Source organism: Ovis aries, chromosome 2 (assembly GCF_016772045.2).
Source record: "Ovis aries strain OAR_USU_Benz2616 breed Rambouillet chromosome 2, ARS-UI_Ramb_v3.0, whole genome shotgun sequence".
NCBI classification, from domain to species: domain Eukaryota; kingdom Metazoa; phylum Chordata; class Mammalia; order Artiodactyla; family Bovidae; genus Ovis; species Ovis aries.
In genome coordinates this window covers 119,330,010-119,352,836 of record NC_056055.1, presented here as the reverse complement: position 1 = coordinate 119,352,836, position 22,827 = coordinate 119,330,010, and the positions used below count along the sequence as shown (strand labels likewise).

The 22,827-nt window shown below is 39.1% G+C and overlaps 1 protein-coding gene across 20 annotated transcripts in view; it reads left to right on the top strand.

The window, feature by feature from the left end:
* The window catches only part of PMS1 (PMS1 homolog 1, mismatch repair system component), a 474,998-nt gene that overhangs the window by 222,766 nt on the left and 229,405 nt on the right, over positions 1 to 22,827 (top strand). For 3 of the 20 annotated variants that reach the window (XR_009599291.1, XR_009599270.1, XR_009599283.1), the window contains one exon: positions 870 to 5,753. The exons of 15 other annotated variants lie outside the window; for them this stretch is intronic. The gene's annotated coding sequence lies outside the window, so the exon portion shown is untranslated. Of the gene's footprint in view, positions 1 to 869; positions 5,754 to 19,999; positions 21,009 to 22,827 lie in introns of those variants that run through there. 2 more of the 20 variants (XR_009599281.1, XR_009599282.1) reach the window with 1 other exon arrangement.

Genomic DNA, 22,827 nt, shown 5'->3' with positions numbered 1-22,827 from the left:
TACCCTGGAGGAGGACATGGCAACTCAGGTGCTCAGATAGCAGCAACAATATATTTAACTGAGATATATAGTTGGTTTACATTATTAGAACCAGGTATACAATAGTCACTCAAAAATTTTATGGGTTATACTCTTATTTATAGTAATACAAATAGTGGCTATATTCCCTATGCTGTTAAATATATCATTGTAATTTATTTATTTAAGACATAGTAAAACAGTCCTATGTACTACCTCTTTATCCCCTCCCCCTATATTGCCCCTCTCCACTTTACGTCTCCTCATGGGAACCACACGTCTGTTCTCTGCATCTGTGAGTGGGTTTCTTGCCGTATTTTCTAGTTTGTTTAATTTTTTAGATTTCACATATGAATGATAGCATGCAGTATTGTCTTTCTCTGTCTGACTTATTTCACTAAGCACAATACCCTCCGTGCTGTGCTTAGTCACTCAGTCGTGTCTGACTCTGTGCCACCCCATGGATTGCAGCCTGCTAGGCTCCTCTGTCCATGGGGATTCTCCAGGTAAGAATACTGGAGTGGGTTGCCATGCCCTCCTCCAGGGGGTCTTCCCAACTCAGAGACTGAACCCAGGCCTCACACATTGTGGGCATATTCTTTACCATCTGAGCCACCAGAGAAGCACAATACCCTGCAACTCCATCCACATCATTGCAGATGGCGAGATTTTATTCCTTTTTATGGCTGGGTAATATTCCACGGTGTGTGTGTGTGTACACCACATCTTCTTTATTCATTCATCTGTTGAGGGACGCTTAAATTGCTTTCACGTCTTGTCTGTTGTAAATAACGCTGCTATTAGCATTGAGGTGCATGTGTCTTTTTGAATTATGTTTTCATTTTTTTCAGATATATACCCAGGATTGGAATTGCTGGATCATATGGCACGTCTGTAATATTTTTAGGTTTTGAGGAACCTGCATACTGTTTTACATAGTGGCTGAATCAATTTATATTCCCAATAATATGTGGTTCCCTTTTCTCCACATATTTACCAACATTTTTTTTGTAGTCTTTCTGATGACAGCCATTTTGACAGGTATAAGGTGATACCTCACTGGCAATGACAATAATAGTAATAATTAAAGGCAGCTGACATTTGTATGATTCTTATACATTTTAGTCATTTTATAAGACTTTCATATATATATATATATTGAGCCATTCATTCTTCACGACAATCTATGGGATAGATTTGTTAATATTTTCATTTTTACAGTTGAGGAAATTGATGCCCAGAAGCTGAATGACTTTCCCAGGGTCTAATGACTAATAAATAACTGGCAGAACTAAGATATATACAAGGCATCTGGATTCAGAACCTAACTCTTAACTACTTAGCTACACCATTTGTTTATTGTTTATGATGTTGAATGAATGAAGCCCATATGTGCATTGCCATTATGAAAACATTGTCAGAGTGTTGATTAAAGTGCATTATATAAAACAATTTAAATTACTCTAGAAACTTAAATTTTTATATCATCTAAAAATCTGAGAATGACTTTTTTAATAAAATAATTATTTTCCCTCCTCTGAAATACTAGCTGCATTTCATCTAGAAATGAATTCTAGAGAATGAATTTTATAGGTAACCTTCATTATACTTTGAGGGTGTGGCTATTTCCACTGTCAGAATATTCTAAATAGTTAGACTTTAGCAGATCAACTTTTTCTTTGACAGTATTCTTAAATGCTCTTTTATTTGCTGACATTTGTTTGAAATGAGAGGGATTTTGCAAATTTCTTATTAGCAGACCCAAGCATGCTTCAAATAATTTAAAGAAAATAGAAACTGCCATTCTTAGAAACTGATAGTTTCAAAAGTAAATACTGTTATTGATACATTATTGGATTTTGCTGAGTAAAGCTGTTCCTACACACAAACATCTTGGCCACCTGCAACTGCTTGTCAGTGGACTTTGAGAACACTAGTAGTAATTGTAAGCTTAGGAATGTGTGACGAGCTCACAGCCAGCTGTGCATATCCTGACTTCTTCCAGGTGTTAAAATAAATAGGACCATTTGGTTCCCTTGTAACTCAACAAAAATATTTCATGATTCATTAACTTAAAAATCCATTTATAATTTTTTATTGGAGGGAGTAGATAATGTTATATTCATTTCAAATGAGAAAATACATCCCCAGAAATATTTGTGGTATCATTACTTATATACTCAATGTTCTCTTCATAAAGTGAAAAGAATCTTAATGTAACATTTGTGTAGTTTTTTTCACATTCTTTTCACAGGAAGACACTACTGAGCCACTTCTGCCTATAGGCATCATAAAGAATTTTTTAAAATGAAAGAAAGTATGTGTTTGTATTCAGTCAGAGTTCACTTGCCTTGGCAGGACCCAGTTCAAGTTAGTCTCATATTAATTTTTATCTTTGGTACATATCATCTGTTTGATCATTACCTGGTAATAACTACTCTTTATTGAATACCTGCTGTTAGATGTTAGCTCAAGAGACTCACATGCCTAAATCTTTCTTGACTAAAACTACCCATTTTCATAAGATTCCCAAGGGAAAATATTCTGCAAAGATTCCACTTTGCAGTTGACACACGACCGTCAACTGCAAAGTGGAAAACTTCAAATCCATCTGTTATTAGATTATCTTGTATCTGTATATTATTAGATTACCTCCTATCTGATACTCCAAACCTGAGGCTAGGGTACTCAGATAAACTGGAGTAGAATATACGGCCTCTCCACCTCAAGGAAATAAACAAATCAGGAAGAACAAAGAGGTGGGGTGAGCAATAAGCAGAAAGAGCTGATAGAGCTCCTGTACCCCTGCCTCCCTCCCAGCACACACACTTTTATTTCCAGTCTGTTAACCCAGTCATACTAATTTTCAGTCTTAAGATAAAGCAAAAAAGGGACTCTGCTCCTTGGAAGGGAAGAATCTTCCTTGCTTTCTTCTGGAGAGGAGTATAAATTAACATAATTGGTCAGATTCAAGGATGCTAATTAAGCCTTAACCTCTGGCAGACTTTCACTATGTTTTAAAAAGAAATATGCTGATGCAGATAGCTTTTGAATTTTCTTCAGTGAGACCTGTCATATGGCTAGCCAGAGGATATCAAGGTCAGGATAGTGAGGTTCCTGACCTCACCTCTGTGGCTGATCCTTTGATGTTTATACTACTTTTAATAGAAGTATAGCAGGCCTACAGAGACGCCTTTTTTGATATCAGCCATAAGAAGTTACTAACTCTAACTCCTGACTAGATAAAAAATGTATGCCTTTTCTATTTTCTGTTCCAAATAATGCCCAGGTTTGCACTTCAGCCTATGTCAGGTTTCAGAATATGACCCTGGTGTGTTGCCCAGTCTTCGACCATTATTGTTTGGCCAGTGCTTTGAAATGCCCAAATTCTACCTCATGGGATTCAGAGGGAATAAACAAGCCAGGGAATAAATATAGATTCCTCCTCCTTCTAATCATGTCTTCATACCAATTGCAGAATCATAAAGAAGATGACAGGGAAGGAGGGCCATACCCATGATCTTTACACACACACGTACCCCAGGATTTGTTCTGGAATATGACTAATCAGGTTAACAGTTATTCCCTGGCTAGGAAACATACACCAGCTCCCTCTCCTTATCCTGGCCCTCCACACCTCATATATTCAATAGGTCAAAATCCTGATTTCACCTACTTCCTAGTGGACGGTATCATTACATCTTGTCAAAGTACTTACATTTTAAACTGTTTTGCAACAAAGTATCACGCTCAAGTAGGCCATATTTAAAACTATTTTGATACATATACAATGAATTCTCATACAAATGGTTTGAACATTAATATTTTCATAGATAATGTTGTCAATCTAACCTAAACAATAAAAATTGCTGAAAAACATATTAGAATACATGAATATGTAAATGTTACAAATTTTAAGTGTAGAAATTAAAGACAGTACCTATTTTTTTCACTTTCGACATTTTTATAAAGGCGGAAGTGTAAGCAGGATTAATATTGGGGAAGAAACAGACTACTGCAAGCAGGTAATATGATTTCTCACAAATGAAAAGTAATTAACTGAAAAACTTTTAGATATGACCAGATCCAAGACACACATATACTTTAAACTATTAATAGTAGTCACTTCTTGGAAGAGAAAAAAGATGTTAGTATTGAGGCATAAAGGTGGACATTTACTTTTTATAATGTACTGTACTTTGTTAGCACTGGTCATAGGAAACACCCTCTTCCAACAACACAAGAAAAGACTCTACACATGGACATCACCAGATGGTCAACACTGAAATCAGATTGATTATATTCTTTGCAGCCAAAGATGGAGAAGCTCTATACAGTCAACAAAAACAAGACCAGGAGCTGACTGTGGCTCAGATCATGAATCCTTATTACCAAATTCAGACTGAAATTGAAGAAAGCAGGGAAAACCACTAGACCATTCAGATATGACCAAAATCAAATCCCTTATGATTATACAGTGAAAGTGAGAAATAGATTTAAGGGCCTAGATCTGATAGATAGAGTGCCTGATGAACTATGGAATGAGGTTCGTGACATTGTACAGGAGACAGGGATCAAGACCATCCCCATGGAAAAGAAATGCAAAAAAGCAAAATGGCTGTCTGGGGAGGCCTTACAAATAGCTGTGAAAAGAAGAGAAGCAAAAAGCAAAGGAGAAAAGGAAAGATATAAGCATCTGAATGCAGAGTTCCAAAGAATAGCAAGAAGAGATAAGAAAGCCTTCTTCAGCGATCAATGCAAAGAAATAGAGGAAGAGAACAGAATGGGAAAGACTAGAGATCTCTTCAAGAAAAATAGAGATACCAAGGGAACATTTCATGCAAAGATGGGCTCGATAAAGGACAGAAATAGTATGGACCTAATAGAAGCAGAAGATATTAAGAAGAGGTGGCAAGAATACACAGAAGAACTGTACAAAAAAGATCTTCATGACCCAGATAATCATGATGGTGTGATCGCTCACCTAGAGCAGATATCCTAGAATGTGAAGTCAAGTGGGCCTTAGAAAGCATCACTACGAACAAAGCTAGTGGAGGTGATGGAATTCCAGTTGAGCTATTTCAAATCCTGAAAGATGATGCTATGAAAGTGCTGCACTCAATATGCCAGCAAATTTGGAAAACTCAGCAGTGGCCACAAGACACGTTTTCATTCCAATCCCAAAGAAAGGCTCAAACTACCACACAATTGCACTCATCTCATATGCTAGTAAAGTAATGCTCAAAATTCTCCAAGCCAGGCTTCAGCAATATGTGAACCGTGAACTTCCTGAGGTTCAAACTGGTTTTACAAAAGCAAAGGAACCAGAGATCAAATTGCCAATATCCGCTGGATCATGGAAAAAGCAAGAGAGTTCCAGAAAAACATCTATTTCTGCTTTATTGACTATGCCAAAGCCTTTGACTGTGTGGATCACAGTAAACTGTGGAAAAGTCTGAAAGAGATGGATATACCAGACCACCAGACCTGCCTCTTGAGAAATCTGTATGCAGGTCAAGAAGCAACAGTTAGAACTGGACATGGAACAATAGACTGGTTCCAAATAGGAAAAGGAGTATGTCAAGGCTATATATTGTCACCCTGCTTATTTAACTTATATGCAGAGTACATCATGAGAAACGCTGGGCTGGAAGAAACACAAGCTGGAATCAAGATTGCTGGGAGAAATATCAATAACCTCAGATATACAGATGACACCACCCTTATGGCAGAAAGTGAGGAGGAACTAAAAGCCTCTTGATGAAAGTGAAAGAGGAGAGTGAAAAAGTTGACTTAAAGCTCAACATTCAGAAAACGAAGATCATGGCATCTGGTCCCATCACTTCATGGGAAATAGATGGGGAAACGGTGGAAACAGTGTCAGACTTTATTTTGGGGGGCTCCAAAATCACTGCAGATGGTGATTGCAGCCATGAAATTAAAAGACACTTACTTGTTGGAAGGAAAGTTATGACCAACCTAGATAGCATATTGAAAAGCAGAGCCATTACTTTGCCAGCAAAGGTCCGTCTAGTCAAGGCTATGGTTTTTCCAGTGGTCATGTATGGATGTGAGAGTTGGACTGTGAAGAAGGCTGAGCACTGAAGAATTGATGCTTTTGAACTGTGGTGCTGGAGAAGACTCTTGAGAGTCCCTTGGACTGCAAGGAGATCCAACCAGTCCATTCTGAAGGAGATCAGCCCTGGGATTTCTTTGGAAGGAATGATGCTAAAGCTGAAGCTCCAGTACTTTGGCCACCTCATGAGAAGAGTTGACTCACTGGAGAAGACTCTGATGCTGGGAGGGATTGGGGGCAGGAGGAGAAGGGGACGACCGAGGATGAGATGGCTGGATGGCCTCACTGACTCGATGGACGTGAGTCTGAGTGAACTCCAGGAGTTGGTGATGGACAGGGAGGCCGGGCGTGCTGCAATTCATGGGGTGCAAAGAGTCAGACATGAGTGAGTGACTGAACTGAACTGAACTATACTTTGTTATGTACTTTGATACTGTTTGAACTTTTACAGTAATGATGTATATGCAATTTTAAAACTAAACTGAATTCTTTACATGAAAGCCTATTTAAAAAATTTTAAAGCTGTATCATGTAAGATGCTTCACTGTAAATACTGGATATTTTTTTACAGTGTATAAGTTGGATCATTATAATATAGTGGTAGCAACCACATTTTACATTGCTTTGGAAATAACCCAGATATGCTTCAGTGAGTGAGTGGTTAAGCAAACTTAGCAGATCCATACCATACAATACTACTCAGTGATAAAAAGGAACTGCTGATACATGCAGCAACTTGGATAAATATCCAGGAAATTATACTGTGTGGCAAAAGAAATAGTTCCCAAAGATTAAATACTGTATAATTGCATTTATATGACATTTTGGGCTCCCCAGGTGGCTCAAGGGTAAAGAATCTGCCTGCAATACAGGAGGCGTGGGTTTGATCCCCGGGTTGGGAAGGTCCCCAGGAGGAGGGCATGGCAGCCCTGTCTAGTATCTTGCCTGGAGAATCCCATGAACAGAGGAGCCTGGCAAACTATAGTCCATAGGGTCGCAAAGAGACAGGCACAACTGAAGCAACTGAGCACAAGCATATAACATTTTAAAATGACAACATTTTAGAAGTAGGGAACAAACTAGTGGTTACCAGGAGTTAGGGATGGGAGGGGGAAGGAGGAGGAAGATGAGAGTAGTTACAAAGGGGCAGCACTAAGAATTCTCGTGATAAAGGAACAGTTGTGTAGCTTGACTGTGGTGGTGTATACACAGACCAGCACAAGTGATAAACTGGGGAAATCTGTATAGATTAGTGGCTATATGTCTATATTTTGTTTTCAATATTGAATTATGGTTTTGTAAGATGTTACCATTAGTGGAAACTGGGTAGACATAGGGGATCTGGCTGTGTTATTTCTTACATTGTCATGTGAATTGATCTAAAAAGTTTTACATGAAATGAAGGATAGCTAAAAATTCCCCAGAAATTATGAAAAATACCACAGTTCAACTAGCTCAGATAAGCCCAAGCAAAGTAAGTAAAGGAAATCTGTAAGTAGAGTGGTAAAGGACAACTTTACAAACTTGCAGGTTCATTAATTTGCAATTTCTCTCTCTTGCTTAGTAGTCAAGTACCAAAGACATGACTTTTCAACTACTCTACATTTTCCAATCTCCTGTATGGTCTGCTGCTGCTAAGTCGCTTCAGTCGTGTCCGACTCTGTGCGACCCCATAGACGGCAGCCCACCAGGCTCCGCCGTCCCTGGGATTCTCCAGGCAAGAACACTGGAGTGGGTTGCCATTTCCTTCTCCAGTGCATCAAAGTGAAAAGTGAAAGTGAAGTTGCTCAGTCATGTCCAACTCTTAGCGACCCCATGGACTGCAGCCCACCAGGCTCCTCCATCCATGGGATTTTTCAGGCAAGAGTACTGGAGTGGGGTGTCATTGCCCTCTCCATCCTGTATGGTCTAGTGTGACTTAATGCCTAATTTCTTGCATATATAATGTTTTCATCTGGGGACCTTAAGGAATAAACGGGCCGTTTTCTTTGCCTTTCCTGTAAACCAAAGCAAGAATATGCCTAAGACCTGGTTTTGACTGTCGGAATGCCATTGTTAAAGGTGCAAGGAAGCTGGGTTCCTGAGCGACATTGTGGATGAGAGCCCACGGATCAACCTGGGGTAGGCAGCCTAGATAGTCCCTGTCATTTTGAACTAATTTGTTTTTAGTTTTCCTCATTACACATCTGGTACTTCCCTAAACTGATAACACACTCAGACATTATCACAGTGTAACTGCAGAACACCAATAAAAAAAGACAAAGCACTTTTTAAAAGGAGCTACTGTTCTCAACAGAAACCAACTTTTCTCCAAAGGTTACCACTATATTGAATGTTATATTTATCATCCCCATATTTCTCTGAATACTTTTATTAAATATGTATCCTTAGCAATATGGTATCATGTTGCTTGTTTTTAACAATGGAGAAGGAAATGGCAACCCACTGCAGTATTCTTGCCTGGAGAAATCCGTGGACAGTGGGGCCTGGTGGGCTCCAGTCCATGGGGTCGCAAAGAGTCAGACACAACCGAAGTGACTTTAGCACATAAACAGTATTCACTATGAATTTTTCTGCAGCTTTCATTTTTTGCTCAATGTTGTGTTTTATCAATATATTTGAGTTGAAACAACTGTTTCATTCATTTTCACTGCTGAGTAATATTCCATTGCATTGATATACTGCTTCAATTTATTAATCTATTCTTTTGTTGATGGTCATTTAGGTTATCCAGATGTTGCTATTCAAACAATAGTGCTATGAATATTTTTCTACATATCTCTTATGTGAGAGTTTCTTTGAGTTTTGTGCTTATGAGTAGAAATACTGGTCATAGAATCTGCACATTTTCATAGGATACTGTCAAGTTGCTCACCAAAATATTTATACCAATTTATACTCATTACCATATAAAAGTTTGTTTCTACACATCCTCAGTATTGTCAGATATTTAAAAATTTGTAATAATAAAAATGGAATTATATCTGCCTATGGCTGTAAGTTGCATTTTCTTAATGAAGTTGATCAACTTTTCATATATTTATTGGCCATTTAGTTTTCTCCCTTCATGAATTGCCTTTCATTCTCCATTACTGCTTCAGTTCAGTCACTCAGTTGTGTCCGACTCTTTGCGACCCCATGAATCACAGCACGCCAGGCCTCCCTGTCCATCACCATCTCTTGGAGTTCACTCAGACTCACATCCATCGAGTTGGTAGTGCCATCCAGCCATCTCATCCTCTGTTGTCCCCTTCTCCTCCTGCCCCCAATCCCTCCCAGCATCAGAGTTTTTTCCAGTGAGTCAACTCTTCGCATGAGGTGGACAAAGTACTGAAGTTTCAGCTTCAGCATCAGTCCTACCAATGAACACCCAGGACTAGTCTCCTTTAGGATGGACTGGTTGGATCTCCTTGCAGTCCAAGGGACTCTCAAGAGTCTTCTCCAACACCACAGTTCAAAAGCATTAATTCTACAGCGCTCAGCTTTCTTCACAGTCCAACTCTCTCATCCATACATGACCACTGGAAAAACCATAGCCTTGACTAGACGGACCTTTGTTGGCAAAGTAATGTCTCTGCTGTTTAATATGCTATATAGGTTGGTCATAACTTTCCTTCCAAGGAGTAAGCATCTTTTAATTTCATGGCTGCAATCACCATCTGATTTTGGAGCCCAGAAAAATAAAGTCTGACACTGTTTCCACTGTTTCCCCATCTATTTGCCATGAAGTGATGGGACCAGATGCCATGATCTTCGTTTTCTGAATGTTGAGCTTTAAGCCAACTTTTTCACTCTCCTCTTTCACTTTCATCAAGAGGCTGTTCAGATCTTCTTCATTTTCTGCCATAAGGGTGGTGTCATCTGCGTATCTGAGGTTATTGATATTTCTCCCAGCAATCTTGATTCCAGCTTGTGCTTCTTCCAGTCCAGCATTTCTCATGATGTACTCTGCATATAAGTTAAATAAGCAGGGTGACAATATACAGCCTTGACGTACTCCTTTTCCTATTTGGAACCAGTCTATTGTTCCATGTCCAGTTCTAACTGTTGCTTCCTGACCTGCATACAGGTTTTTCAAGAGGCAGGTCAGGTGGTCTGGCATTCCCATCTCTTTCAGACTTTTCCACAGTTTATTGTGATCCACACAATCAAAGGCTTTGACATACTCAATAAAGCAGAAACAGACGTTTTTCTGGAACTCTCTAGTACAAGTTTGTTTATTGAATATTTATCGAGAGTCTTCTATCATTGTGCTTGCTGCTGAATGTCTAATAGTAAATAAGGTAAACCACTATCCTTGCCCTAATGGAGCTTACAAAGTGATTTTTCCCCCTTTTCTGCTTATAGTGTTGATGTATAATTGAATGCTTTCCTTTGGATTCAGTTTGATAACTCTCATGTAAATATCTACTTTGAACTGAAGAAATCCAGAGATAATTCATGACTTAAGTTATCTCAGAAGGATGTTATAATTTCAAATATTGAATGCTGTTATTGAAAATGATGTTTGTCTAGAAATATGTGTTATGCCTCTTAGGCATCTAAGTAGATAAGCATTAAGACATTCAAGTCTGGAGCTCCAAAGAGAAATCCAAGCTATAAATTTAACTTTTGTAGCCACTTATCAGTGGTATTTAAAGACATGAGAAAGGATGAAATTATTGAAATGTGCTGTTGTGCTGTTGTTGTCATTGTTCAGTCGTTCAGTTGTGTCCTACACTTTGCAAACCCATGGACTGCCGCACACCAGGCTTCCCTGTCCTTCACTATCTCCCAGAGTTTGCTCAAACTCATGTCCATTGAGTCAGCGATGCCATGCAATCATGCCAGAATGATTAGCATATAATCACCCCCTTCTCCTCTTGCTCCCTGCTCCTCTTGCCCTCAGTCTTTCCCAGCATCAGGGTCTTTTCCAATTAGTCAGCTCTGCACATCAGGTGACCAAAGTACTGGAGCTTCAGCTTCAGCATCAGTCCCTCCAATGAATATTCAGGGTTGCTATCCCTTAGGATGAACTGGTTGGATCCCCTTGCAGTCCAAGGGACTCTCAAGAGTCTTCTCTAATACCACAGTTCAAAAGCATCAATTATTCAGCACTCAGCCTTCTTTGTGGTCCAACTCTCACATCCATACATACTGGAAAAACCATAGCTTTGAGTAGACGGACCTTTGTCAATGAAATAATGTCTCTGCTTATTAATATGCTGTCTAGGTTGGTCATAGCTCTTCTTCCAAGGAGCAAGCATCTTTTAATTTCCTGACTGCAGTCACCATCTGCACTGATTTTGGAGTCTAAGAAAATAAAGTCTGTCACTGTTTCCACTTTTTCTTCATCTATTTGTCATGAAGTGATGGGACTGGCTGCCATGATCTTCATTTTCTGAGTGTTGAGTTTTAAGCCAACTTTTTCACTCTCCTCTTTCACCTTCATCAAGAGCCTCTTTAGTTCCTCTTCACTTTCTGCCATAAGGGTGGTGTCATCTGCATATCTGAGATTGTTGATATTTCTCCTAGCGATCTAGATTCCAACTTGTGCTTCATCCAGCCCAGCATTTTGATTGATGTACTCTTTATATAAGTTAGATAAGCAGTTAAATTGATATGGGTGTCGATGGTAAATTAAAGAGGCTTTGGATGGAACCTTGGGACATTGTAGCATTTTGAAGTTGTTGGAGATGTGAAAGAATCTCAGAGGGAAATGAGTAGTATTCAGTTAAGGAAAAAAAGGAGCATACGGGGTCCTGGAAGCCTGACAAAGGCAATGTTTCAAGGAGGGAGTGATGAGCCATCAATTACTGCTGTTATTTCAAATAAGTTGCTGTTTGAGAATTAATAAAATTGTACTAAAAAAGTCATGTCTGAGATAAGTATTATGAAGGGGTAGCACTCAGTACTATATAGCCAGGTAGTAGAAAGATTTGAGTTAAAGACTTCCCCTAAAAGTGATAATTGTACTGAAAAGTGAAACAAGGATAATTGAACTGAGATGTGAAGAGTAGATGGAATAAACTAGCTGATATGAGAAGAAAAGAATCTTCCACTTAAGGACGAGGAAAAGGACCAGTGTGGCTGAATTAAAGGGAAATGAAAGGAGAAAAAGTGAGAGGCCTGAGAGGTGGACGGGAGCTAGATATACACAGCCTATGGGTCATGTAATGGGCTTTTGTTCTGAAGTTACCCTAGTGTTTATGGGAAACCAATGTTTTTGATGAGTTCGATGATATTATCACTGTGGATGGTGACCGCAGCCATGAAGAAAGTTGCCGTTTGGCAGGAAAGCTATGACAAACCTAAACAGTGTATTAACAAGCAGAGACATTACTCTGCTGACAGAGGTCTGTATAGTCAAGGCTATGATCTTCTCGTTGGTCACTTATGGTTATGAGAGCTGAACCATAAAGAAAGGCAGAGTGCCGAAGAATTTGTTGCCTTCAAACTGTGGTGCTGGAGAAGACTCCTGGGAGTTCCTCGGACAGCAGGAAGATCAAACCTGTCAAGTTTGAAGGAAATCAACCCTGAATACTCATTGGATGGACTGATGCTGAAACTGAAGCTCCAGTATTTTGGTCATCTGATGCAAACAGACAACTCACTGGAAAAGTCCCTGATGCTGGGAACGATTGCAGGCAGAAGGAAAAGAGGGCGTCAGAGGATGAGATGCATCACCAATGCAATGGATATGAACTTGGGTGAACTTTGGGAAATGGTGAGGGACAGGGAGGCCTGGCGTGCTGCAGCCCTTGGGGTTACAGAGTTGGACACGACTAGGCAACTGAACAACAAGAACAACTGATGACGTTTTTATTGTTGGTCCTCTGTATGTTACTTGTTTCTCTCAGGGAGCTTCTGAGTCTGTCTTTGTGTTCCCAGTTTTCTAAGATTTTATGATGTCCCTTTCTCTAGATCTCCTGTCTTTAATTTTCATGGACAGTCATTGTGTACTTTCAGGCTTAACACCTATGTTCTTCAGTGTTTGGAAGTTTTGAAAGCTATTTCTTTGATACTTTCCCCTCAATTTAATTCCTCTTCTTTTTTTGGAACCTCTTCTAAATGATGAAAAGATTCTGTCTTTTTTTTCCCTCTCTTATGGTTTATATGTGATTTGCATATATTTTCTAACAGTCTCTGTCTTGTTTTATCATTCCCTGACAAATATTTTTCACTGGGCAGTTTTTAATTTTGACAAAATCTAATTAACTTATTTTTTTATGGATTGTGCCTTTGGTATCATGTTTAAGAACTCTTTGCTTAATGTTAAGTCATGATTAGTTAAGATTTTCTCTTATGTTTTCTTTTGAAAGTTTTATTGTTACACGTTTGACATTTATGTCCATAATCCATATTGTATTGCTTTTTGTATAAGGTGTGAGACTTAGGCTGAGTTCAAGAATATCTCTCCATCTCTCTCTGCTTTGTTTGTCCCACAGGTAGTGGTCAAATTGTTCCAATATTACCTTTTCCCCACTGAATCACTTTTGCACATTTTTTGACATGTTCGATTCTGTATGACAGTTTTTTTCCTTTCAGCACTTTAAAAATAGTGTGTCGCTTTTTGTTTTCAGTTGTGAAAAAAACATATGAGGTGAGATTTATCCTCTGAAATTTTTAAGAATACAGTATTGTTTACAACTAGCACAGTGTTGTGCAGAAATCTCTAGAAGTTTTTCATCTTACATATCAGAAACTTTACACACATTGAACAGCAACTTCTCATTTCCCCTTCGTTCCAGTTTCGGCCAACTACCCCATTCTGTTTTGTACTTTGATGAATTTGGCTACTTTAGATAACTCATGTAAGTAGAATTGTTTAGTATTTGTCTTCCTGTGACCGGCTTTCTCCATTTAACATAATATCCTCAGATTTCATCCATGTTGTAACATATTACAGAATTTCTTTCTTTTTCATGACTAAATGACATTCCGTTATATGTATATGCCGTCTTGTCTTTATCATTCATCTGTTATGGACATTTAGCTTGTTTCTGCTTCCTGGCTATTGTGAGCAATGTTGCCATAAATATGGGAGTACAGATATCTCCTTGATATGCTGATTTCAGTTTCTCTAATAATAGCTGGAAGTAAGCTACTGGGTCATATGGTAGTTCTGTGTCTTATGTTTTGTTTTATTTTGCGGCACTTCCGCATCATTCTCCATAGCAGTTGCACATGTTATATTCCCACCAACTGTTCAAAAGAATTCCAGTTTCTTCACATCCTTACCAATCATTATTTTCTGTGTGTGTGTGTTTTTTAGTGGCTGTCCTCACAGGTATGAAGTAATCTCATTGTGGTTTTGATTTCCATTTCTCTGATGATTAGTGACTTTGAGCATCTTTTCCTATGCCTGTTAGTCATTTGTATATAACTCCTTGGAAGTCAATTTTTTAATATGGTTATTAATTTTTCCTGCTGTGGAGTTGTAGAAGTTCCTTATATATTTTCAAAATTTGCCCTTTATCAGTTATATGCTTTGCAGATATTTTCTCTCATTCCATAGGCTGTCTTTTCACTCTGTTGATTTCTTTCCTTTGCTGTACAAGAGCTTTTTAGTTTCATATAGTCTTATTTTTTATTTTGCTTTTTTTTTTTTTTTGCCTGTGCTTGTGGTAATCATTGTCAAGACCAATGCCGCAAAGCCTTACCCCTACATGCCACCTCCTTCTAGCCTCTTGATTTATTATGCAGAATCCACTGTTACTGGGCCCCTTCAGGTCCTGTATTGTTTATCAATGGCTGCTTTCAAGAGTTTTTCTTTGTTTTTACTTTTTCAGAAATTTGGTTATGGTATCTGAGCATCAGTTTCTTTAGGCTTATCCTATTTACTGATTTCTTTAGTGAGTTCCTGGAGAAGGAAATGGCAGCCCACTCCAGTATTCTTGCCTGGAAAACGCCGTGAATTGAGGAGCCTGGTAGGTTACAGTCCACGGGGTCACAAAGAGTTGGACACGAATGAGCAACTTCACTTTTCACTTTCACTTTAGTGAATTCACTAAGCTTCTTGAACCTGTAGGTTTACGTCTTCTGTCTTCCATCAGATTGGGAAGTTTTCAACCATTGCTTCTTCAAAAAGTTTTCCACCCCAGCATCCTTTTCCTTCTTGTAAAACTGCAGTAACATGGATATGAGAGCTTTGTTATTGTCCTGACTAGTCCCCAAGGTGCAGATCTTTTAAAAAAATATATTTTCTCACTTGCTTGTATTTGTTAGTTGCTATTGACTTATCTTCTAGTTTACTGACTCTTTTCCTGTCATCTCCATTCTTTCGCTGAGTCCATCTAGTGATTTATTTCAGCTTGGTTATTGTATTTTTCAGTTCTAAAATTTTCCTTTGGTTCTTCTTTATATCTTCTATTTCTTTTCTGAAATTTTCAGTTTTCTCACTTGTCTCAGGAGTGTTTATAATTACTTCTTGGAGCATTTGTATGATAGCTCTTTAAAATCAATGTTTGAGGGTGAATTCCCTGCTGGTCCAGTGATTAGAACTTTACATTTTCACTGCCAAGGGCCCAGGTTCAATTCCTTAGTCAGGGAATTAAGATTCCACAAGCTGCACAATGCAACTGAGAAAAAAGTCATTGTTTGATCATTCCAACAGCTGTGTTATCTCAGTCACGATATGTATTGATTACCTTTTCTCATTCAAGTTTAAATTTCCCTGCTTCTTGATGTGATGTATACTTTTGAATTATATCTTGGATATTTTGAGTATTATAAGAATATAGTTCCTATTTAAGTCCTCTCTTCTAGCAGACAGTCATCCCTTTTGGGTTCAGAACACACATCCTGACCTGTTTTTTCGTTGACTGCGGCTTGAATGACAGTTTAGTTTCCAAAGCAATTGTAGTGCGCATCTGGCATGTCTCTGCTATCTGGAGGCTGGTTTGAAGCCTGGCAATAGTCTGCATTATAGTTATGTTTTTACAGCTTTTACAGTGTTGGCTCTTTCCTGTTTTGTGCCAGGGCCACTTGAGGTTGTGCCCAGGGCTTTGTAGACAAATTCGGGAACCCCTTTCCCTACCTCTTCTCTCTTTGATCCTCCCTCTGCCCCATGTCTAGTTTGGGAGGAGATGGGATGCTGCTCTTTGCTCTTATGCTTAGTGCAAGATGGAAATGGTCAGCGGAGCTCCATTCCCACAGTGCCTGGTGTGGAGGAAGAGGGGCACTGTTCCTTTCATGATGCTTGTCTGGAGTTGAGAGGATGTAATTACATGGGTTGCATTCTACGAAGCCATTCTTTTCCTAGTCCTTTGACACTAGAAGAAAATGAGTTTTCCTTGCGGTTTTTGTTTTTGTCTTGGTCTGTGCCCACTGCACATATAGGAGACAAGCAACAAACAGGAAAAAAAAATCATCTCACACAGGCGATTTCTCAGATTCCTTGGTACCTAGTCTACCTTCTTTTCTCTCTCTTGCCCCATCTTCTGATAATTGCTTTGTGTATTTCATCCACAGGTTTTTTCACTGTAATCAGCGAAAGGGACAGGGTTGAACGTGCTGACTCCATCTTGTCCAGAAGTGGAAGTTTCTCTGAGAATTTAAATATCATTTAAGTTTTCTTCTGCTCCTAGCATTCTCTCAGTCTATTCTTGATTTGATTGCTTCTTTTTGCTCTATTTTCATACTGGAGGCTAAATGTAAATTCATTTTTCATATTTAATAGTGAGGTACCAAAAATCAGATTTCAGGCTCTTATTTATCTGTGGGGCTAGATGACCAGCAGTTGTTATTATTAAGGCAATCCGTAGCAACCTGGCTTTTTTACTGGATGCCACTCTTAAAGTACAATTTTCAAAAAGATTAAAAAACACAAGTCATATACATTAAAATGACAAGTATCAAAGAATTTATTTTATTCAGTAAGCTATTATGACTGATTCAAAGAGCAGTTGAGAGCCTAGTATAAACACACATGCAGGTATTATATATGTATACACACACAGGCATATCTTTAGTGAATTGCAAAAGAGGAAGTCAAAGTGACACTATCTGTGTGACCTCAAAAGCATACATCCGTTCTGGGAACCGCCTGTGGGGGCCATGTGGAAAAGAGCTGACAGTTGCCTATGTATGGTGGCCAGCAAGAAAATGGGGACCTCAGTTGTCCAACCCCAAGAAACTGAATTCTAGCAACAAAAGCGTGATCTTGGCAACCCAGTGCTCTGTGACAGCCCAGAGGGGTGGGGTGGGGGTGGGTGGGAAGCTCAAGAAGGAGAGGACATGTGTATACTTAGAGCTGATTCACATTGTGGTATGGCAGAAACCAACAGAACATTGTAAAGCAGTTATCCTCTAATTTTAAAAAAAAGTGAACTTGGAAGCCTTGGGCTCCAACATAAGTCTATCTGACAACCTCGTATCAGCCTTGTGATACTCATAGCAAAGAACCCCTCCTTGCCTTGTCAGACATCTGACTTACAGAACTGTGAGCTAACGAGTGAATGTTGTTTTAAGCTGCTAAGCTTCTGGTAATTCATTTTACAATAACAGGAAAGCTGATACAATACCAAAAAAAAAAGTGCAAATAAATTGGTTAACTTCTAAGTAAATCTAAACATATACATGAGAAAAATAACAGTCTTATCTCTCTGGGAGGGTCTTCAAGGATGACAAAAACAAAACTCTTAAGCTAAAGCATATCAACTGAAAGAGAGCTGGCTGTAGTTAAAATATTTTCAGAGCTGTATTTGAGAAGCAGAGATTTGTAGGTGTGGTATCCCTCCTAAAAGGGAATCAGATTCTAAATCTTCTCTCCTCTCCTTCTTTGGCACATGGCCATTTAATCAGAGACCATACTTCCCTGACCCCCCATACAGCGAGGTGGTCGTGTGTTGTGTTCTCACCAATCTCATGTGAAGCGGAGTCATGTATTCCCCTTTCATCTTGTTTTCTGAAAAGAAATTGTTTATCCTCGAATTCTCTTCCTCCTTTCTGATTTTTGGACATGGAAAATATAGAGATGTAGCTTTGAACATACAAATACAGACATAGGGGACAGTGGAACAACAGAATGGAATCATCTGGGTCCCTGAATGACTAAGTAGAGCAGAGTCATACAGCTAACCTGACTCTAACTTGTGACCATCACATGAGATAGAGATTTACATTACTTAACTCTTCATATTTTTAGATTTATTTCTTAGGGCAGCTTAACCTTAACATTAACTAAATTGGTCCCTGCAGCTGGAGTGCAACAATCACAGGAACCTAAAATATGGGGCATTTGGCTTAGCAAAATTTAGGGCTTAGCAGTGAGGCAGTAGATCTTATGTTGTGTGGGGTACAGAAGCAGTTGGCTTTTCCAGCTTGTAAGGCTCAAATTTCTGGATTCTGTATCCCCTTCCTTCTCTGCTTGCAAATTGGCATATTCTTGCCTTAGCTCATCTTTTTCTAATAACACCTTGCTAAAACGAACAAGAGTAGTGACCACATATTCCTTTTTGCTTTTAGTAATGTATTATAAGAAATAGCATGAGATAAAACTGTGACTTGCACCTTTTCCCTAAATCTTCATCAAAGAAAGACAGTCTTTTGACAGAGATCAGACTGCGGGTGTTGCCTTCCAACCTAAACCTATTGTTGAGATAGCTTCAAAGTAGCCATCACCGAAATGAGAAAGAGGGAGAGAGGGCAGCAAGACAAGCAAGAGCTGGCTTGGAAACTTTGCCTAGAAAAAGAACAAAACCCAAATTCTGATGGGATTTCTGGCGTATAAGCAAATAGGAAATAAATAGAACCAAAGCCAAATAAGGTGTTTTGTGAATTACATTTCCAACAAGTCTATAAGTAAGATCTTGTGAAAGACTGTGCTTGTTCAATCCTTGGTGCAACCCTCAGGCTTGCAAACCTGCTCTAGCAATGAAGTGGGCTATAAAAACAGTACACTCCTGCATTCCTAATCCACCCTACAACATTCTCTCCAAAATCACATAGGACCACAGATTAAGAACAATGAAGCCTGTCCAGAACGCAAAGGCAGAGCCCATCGTTAACAGGGGAATTTTTCTAATAGATTAGAACCAATACGTACCCAAGAAACCTTCTTTGCTACCAGGCCAAGGGGTTCTTTGTAATTCCTGCTCAGCATGATTTTTCTCCCTCCTGTGGGCAGGTGACTGCTCTGGAGTTCTAGTTTTTCCTTTATCCAAAGGGTCTTCCATCATAGCGTAGTAGGGTTACGGTTTGTATAATTTCTATTAGCATATTGTTCATAGGACTAAAATGCACCTCATATGAGCTGAATGGAGAGAATTTTGCAGCACCTGGATGTTTGGATTTTGGATTAGGTGGGATCTTGGATTGTGTTTCATAAAGAGGCAACAGACCTTTTCTATGTGTGGAAGAAAAGTAGGCATAGGTATTTAAATGGCCAGACTTCTGGTTGTCTCCAAAAGGTCTATTCTCCCTTTCTTCCTAGGTACTTGGTCTTAGCAGCAAGAGACTTACATTTCCCAGTCTGACTGGCAGATGGATATTGCCATGTGGCTATTTGCTTTTAGACAGGAATGCTGGGTAACTGCTGCCTCACTGGCTTGAAAGAAAATTGCTTGCACTGGATTTTTCTTGTTTCTCCTTCCTGTGTGGCATAGGTGTGGCAGCAGTCCAGTGTTGACCATGCAGACGTTGACCAGCTGGGACAGCATCCCAGCAGATGATGGCGCAATGACATGGAAGCAGGCCAGAGCCCTGAGTGATATGGAACAGAGCTCCATATATCCTGGACTGCTTTCAACCTGGACCGCTCATGTCAAGAGCAAATGGAGAAATGCTTTTTTGTTAAGGATCTGTGTCTTTGAGTAGCTTATTAATTCAGAAAGCTAAGACAATGTCTTCAGATAGAATTTGTTAAGCACATATGACAAAATCTTAAGGGTAACCACAAATAAAAATGTAATGTATATCTTCTAGTCTGCTGCTGCTGCTGCTGCTAAGTCCCTTCAGTCGTGTCTGACTCTATGCGACCCCATAGATGGCAGCCCACCAGGCTCTCCCGTCCCTGGGATTCTTCAGGCAAGAACACTGAAGTGGGTTGCCATTTCCTTCTCCAATGCATGAAAGTGAAAAGTGAAAGTGAAGTCACACAGTCATGTCCGACTCTTTGCGACCCCATGGACCGCAGCCCACCAGGCTCCTCCATCCATGGGATTTTCCAGGCAAGAGTACTGGAGTGGGGTGCCATTGCCTTCTCCAAACTTCTAGTCTAAAAGTCTTAATTCTCCTTCCCACTCAAAAGACAAGGAAGTAATAGAAGCAAAGGAGAAAAGCAGAACAAACAGCACAAAATAAGATTATAGTAACAAGCCCAGAAGTATAAATAATTGGAATAATGTATTGAACTACTAAATTCATCAATTAAAAGTCATCATAATATAGAAAGGTAGAAGTAAGAAGAATATCAAAACTGTATGAAGCAATAGAGTAAGTCCCCTACATACAAACGTTCAAGTTGCAAGCTTTCAAAGATGCAAATGTGTGTTTGGTTGAGGAGTCCGAAGAGGTCTTCAGCAACTCAGTGGCCTTCAGCGAGAAGCTGGGGTGAGATCTGCAAGAAAACGGCTTCACTGAACTCCTTGCCATGCAACACAAGGAGCTTACTAATGAAACCTGATGGAACTGGACGCCCAGAGAAAGGACAAAGAGAGGCCAGAGGAAGAAGTAACTAAAGAACCAGAGAGACCCATGACGCAGGAAATGGCAGGGGGATATTCTTCATTGGAAAAGGCACTCTTAGCTTTTGAGGCACAGGACCCAAATGTAGAACGCTGCAGGAAGGTTGCAGCTGCTGTTCAGAATGCCGTCCAGTGCTACAGTGTCATCCATGATGGGAAAAAAAGAGAGCTACCACACAGACACCACTGGATCTTTTTTCAAGAGGGTAGATAGGATTGAATCCAGCAAGGAACCAGGACCATTAGGCGTGAGTGAAATTGCAGCTTGCCCTCTGTCTTCTATTGCTGACGATCCTTCAGCTCTGCCATCTCCCACCTCCTCTCCCTCCTCCAGTCAGTAACTCTTCTTCCCTGTCCACTCGATGCCAGCTCTTATACTGTACTACTATGCTTTTCAAGGTACTGTACTGTAAGATTAAAAATGTTTATTTTTGTGTGTTTGTGTGAAAAGAATTATAAACCTATTACAGTACAGTGCTATATAGGTGATTGTGTTACTTTGGTACCTGGGCTAACTTTGTTGGACTTACAGACGAAATTGGATTTATGAACGTGCCCTCAGAACAGAGCTTGTTTGTATGTAGAGGACTTACTATAACCAGAATAATATTGAGTTAGTTGGGAAGAGAAAAATATCATATATTAATGCATATATATGAAATTTAGAAAAATAGTGCTGATGAACCTATTTACAGGGCAGGAACAGAGATGCGGAAGAGAACAGGCGTGTGGACACAGCAAGCGGGAGGAGAGGTCGGGATGAATTGAGAAAGTAGCCCTGACATATATCAATCACCCTGTGTGAAATAGCAGCTGGCGAAAGCAGCTGTATAGCGCAGAGAGCTCAGCTCAGTGCTCCGCGAAGACCTGAAGGGGTGGGGTGGGGAGTGGGCTGGGAGGCAGGTCCAGGAAGGAGGTGATATGTGCATGCTTACAGCTGATTCGCGGAGTTGTGCAGAAACCAGCACAGCCTTGTAAACAGAGCCATGGTATCTATGGGTATTGTTTTAAAAGATGCTGAAACTTATCTAGGAATGTCTCCTTGATTCTGGGTATAGAAAAACCTCAAGGAATTCTCAAAAAATTACTATAACTTCTAAATAAATCGAGCAGGGTAGCTCAGATAAATTTCAGAAAAGAGTGGCAATGCTTGTATACTAAAAACTTCAAAATAATGCTGGGAGAAGTTAAAGATCTGCATTAGTAGAGAGAGATTTCATATTCATAGATTGGAAAACTCGGTATTGTCAAGGCGACCTTCTGTCTAAATTGATCTACAAATTCAATTCAGTTCTTATCAAAATCCTAGCAGATTTTTTTTTTTTTTTGTAGAAATGAACAAGCTGATCCTAAAAATTTATATAGAAATGCAGAGGGCCTAGAATAAAGAAAAGAATTGGAAAAACAAGACAATTTTCCTTTTTTTTTTTTTTAAAGAATTTGGATGTCCTTAACTTATTTTTGTTTCTCATGGCACTAACTTTCAGGACCTGTATTACAAAGGTGATATAAATTTAAAAAGTAGACCTTTTTGCCTTTTTTTTTAGTTTTAGGGTGAAAGTATAAGTTTTTCACCGTTACTTGTGATGTCAGCTATGTATTTTTTGAATATATTCTTTGTAAGATCGAGAATACTTTCCTTATTCCTTAGTTGTTTAGAGTTTTTTGTTTTTCTCATTAATATTTAACTTTGTCAAATGTTTTTGGTGCATCAATTGAGATGATCATGTGATTTTTGTCTTTCATTCTACAAATATAGTGTATGGTACTAATTTATCTTCAAATGTTAAACCAAGCTTGCTTCCTCAGATAAATCTTAATGGGTCCTGGTGTTATAATACTTTTTATATGTTGGATTCCATTTGCTAATATTTTTAAGGATGTTTGTGTCTTATTTGTGAGGGATATTTGTCCCTACCTTTCTTTTCTTTTCTTGTGATGTCTTGGTCTATCTTTGAAATCAGGATAATATTGATCTCATAGAATAAGTGGAAAATTATTTCTTCCCTTCTCTTTCTTTACTGAAAGAGTTTTTGAAGAAATAGGATTTGATTACATCTTCTTTGT